The sequence below is a fragment of the Nanorana parkeri genome, unplaced genomic scaffold (assembly GCF_000935625.1).
Source record: "Nanorana parkeri isolate BGI_ZX_2015 unplaced genomic scaffold, ASM93562v1 scaffold586, whole genome shotgun sequence".
Taxonomy (NCBI): Eukaryota; Metazoa; Chordata; class Amphibia; order Anura; family Dicroglossidae; genus Nanorana; species Nanorana parkeri.
In genome coordinates, this window is record NW_017306854.1 from 857,917 (window position 1) to 861,410 (window position 3,494).

General features: G+C 43.5%; 1 protein-coding gene across 1 annotated transcript in view; it reads left to right on the forward strand.

Annotated features, from left to right (window-relative positions):
- EGLN2 (egl-9 family hypoxia inducible factor 2) overlaps positions 1-3,494 on the forward strand; it is a 28,842-nt gene that overhangs the window by 1,476 nt on the left and 23,872 nt on the right. The gene's annotated exons all lie outside the window — the stretch shown is intronic.

The following is a 3,494-nucleotide window of genomic DNA, read 5'->3' on the forward strand; positions in this document are numbered from 1 at the left end:
GACATCTTTTAAAAATACTAGTTGCCTGGCTGTCTCTGCCTTCAATATCCTTGTGTCACGGACCTGAATTCCTTATCCTTTATATTGGTTTCAGGTCAGGGACTCTGAAAGCATTAGCATGACAGAAGAGGAAATTTGCATGTACAAAGGAGAGGTCAGCACTGGCAGCCCCCATTCTTTTCTCATGACAGAGCCACTTAAAAACTTGCTAAGGCATGCTATAGTGACATACAATATCATTGGTTAAGAGACCAATTTGGCATGCCTTATGCACTTCTTAAGTGACTTTGGAGTAAGCAGAACCTGCCGTAGTGCATACACTGGTCCCGACTTATCACACTGCAATCCACATTTTGACTGCGTATTGGTACCCTCAGGGCAGCACAGTGGTTTAGTAATTAGCGCTTCTGCCTTGCAGTATTGGGGGTCCCCGGTTTGAATCCCGGCCAGGTCACTATCTGCAAGTAGTTTGCATATTCTCCATGTGCCTGCGTGTGTTTCCTCCCACACTCCAAAGACATGTTGGTAGGTTAATTGGCTCCTCTCTAAGTTGGCCCTCTATGTATGCATGCGAGATAGTGACCTTAGATTGTAAGCTCCTTGAGGGTAGGGACTGATGTGAATGTGTAACTATGTAAAGCGCTGCGTAAATTGCCGGCAGTATATAAATACCTGTAATAAATAAATTCCCTAGAACTCAGAACTGGACAAGAAATAACTATTTATAAACATTCGGTTGTTGGATACTTTGGTCTTCTACTTCAAAATATATGTTGTTTTATGTTGGTTTATTTTTAGATCTTTGAGCACTGAACAATCAACATATGCACTGGATAAAGAAATGAAGCAAAATAAAACAGTCGTTTTCCTTGCCTTCAGAGCTTGCATTCTTCTATGAGAAGGGAGGACTCCATGTCCCGTAGTCCTTGGCTGTGTCACGAAGGCAGAAGATGGACACAGGTGACATTTGTTCGCCTTGCGTCCACTGGGCCATAGGGCTGTTTGGCCAACATGATCACGTTTAATAAGTAGAGCAAAGCTTACTGAGCTTAAATGTCACGTATTCCTGTAAGAGTGGCTTAGTCCTGCTGGCAGATTTATGTCCGTTGCAGGAGTGCAGTAGGCAGGAATGTGTAGGACATATCGGAGTGTTTGCTTTCTGTGTCACAAACACACATTTCATTCACATTAGATGCATCTGGCAATTGTGCTTTAAAATATTGCTCATATTTGGGTAGTATCTGCATGGTCAGTCACTATGGCGAAGACCTAGGTGACTGACACCGGGGACAGGGCAAGGGGTGGCCATAGATGGGCAGATGTCACCTGAGACTAAGTCACCTAAGAATGAACTGTTAGTGTGACCCAATTGAATCTTTGCACTCTGCTGATGTAAGAATGCTGCACATGCCACACGGTGAAAGTTTAATTCCTTTCATTTCTTCATTAATTCTTTCTTTGTTGAAAGGAAAATAAAGTACCCAACTAGGCAAGAAATATGGGAAAACGTCTATATGACCCAGCGTTATTTGTTCGTACCAGCAATCCAGCGCACAACATTTTGACTTGTGCATGTAGGCACTGGAAACAAATAGTCATTTAACTATAAACACTTATGCCTCCCAAGCATCACCTACACCAAGGCTGGACAGATCTCTGGAGCCAGGTCCCCAATGCTCCTTCAAATTTGCAGCTGACGCCTAACTTTTTAGATTCTCTAGTTATTGTCAGTGGAGCTTGGTCCTACAAAAAACATTCTGCTAGCTCCTGGATTGGAAAGACCGGCTCCTGAATTCCATATTGAGTTGTCCACCCCTGGTCTACACTTAATATAATACTGAACCTTTCCCACCCACTTACCTTAAAGTGACACTAAACCCAGGCGTTAAATCTTAAAAATGCATTCAGGTAACTTAACTATTAATAAAAATGTATCTTATTTGTGTATCACTCAGCTGTAGTTGCTCAAATCATCTCTGAATTGGTGCCGACACTGTCCTTCCTTCTGGAGGGTGGCTACTTTTGTTCTCCATGGTCCCTATGTGTGTTGTAAAGTAGTCACTGCTCCAAGCTCACTCCAGGGATGGACTACAATCTCAGGTTTAGTTTACTTATATGTATTGAGACTGTAGTCCATCACAGGAGTGAGCTTGGAGCAGTGACTACTTTAAAACACACACAGGGACCATGGGGAACAAAAGTAGCCACCTTCCAGAAGGAAGGAAAGTGTCAGCACCAATTCAGAGATGATTTGAGGATCTACAGCTGAGGGCTTGTTCACACCAATTGTGGTGCGTTCCAGAGCGGTATCTGCTGGAACCACAGCAATCGTTCACTAAACTTCTCCCTTCGTTCTGGGGCGGGAAGGGGTGTGGCTGAGGTGTCCTTGAAGGCATCAGATGCGTGGCAAAACATTGACTGTGTTCCAGTCCACTGCAAACGCAAAAAATAGAGCATGCAGCATGTTTTTGTGTTTGCAGTGGAACGGAACGCAGGCAATGTTTTGCCATGCATCCGATCGCACTGTGGGTGGGGGATATGGCTGCCTTGCCATTGACTTCAATGCACAGCCACGCCCCCCCCGCCACAGAACGAAGGGGGAAGTTTAGTGAGCCATTGCTGGAACGCACCGCAATTGGTGTGAATAGGCCCCGAATGATACACAAATAAGATAAATTTTTGTTATTATTTAAGGTACCTGAATGTATTTTAAAGATTTGACTCCTGAGTATAGTATCACTTTAAACACCTAACTTCCACTCCCTAAAACAGGCTATACAATATTAGAATTTAGTTTGAATCGTTCATCAGAATCTTGCCATCATAGAGTCTAAACTAATTTAGTTTAAAAGGCCTTTAACATTTTTATCTAGACCGCCTACTTGAGTGGAATCTCAGATACATAAAACAGGTTTCTTTTGTGTCTAGCACAGGGGTCAGCAACCTTAAACACTCAAAGAGCCATTTGGACCCGTTTCCCACAGAAAAGAAAACTCCGGGAGCCACAAAACCCTTTTGACATCTAAAATGAAGATAACATGGCATATATCGTTTTTTCCCCTCTATGCTATGTATAGCATGTATATAGGTATATGTGGGTTCAGTGACGCGTTGGACTCGGGGTTTAGTGACGCGCTACAATGTGTGACCGGTGACGTGGTCTCCGGACCGGACCTCACTGTGCCCCCCCCCTGTGCAGTACTTAGCCTGTGCAGAGAGCAGACCTGTGGGAGGGGCAAGACCAGTCACCCTGCACAAGGAGAGAGGGCAGCAGTGACCGGTCTTTTATTACAGGAAGCTCCTACATTGAGGCAAAGTTTCATTATAGATTACTGCACACACCAGGATTCAAGTAAGAATACACACACTTCTTGTATTTAGAGAAGATCTGCTCATCTTGGAGTTCAACTTAAACCCCTACATGGCCCAGACATTGCATGTGATGTTTAACGCTTTAGCATCATTTGCTTTTTTTTTTTTTTTTTTTTTTTTTT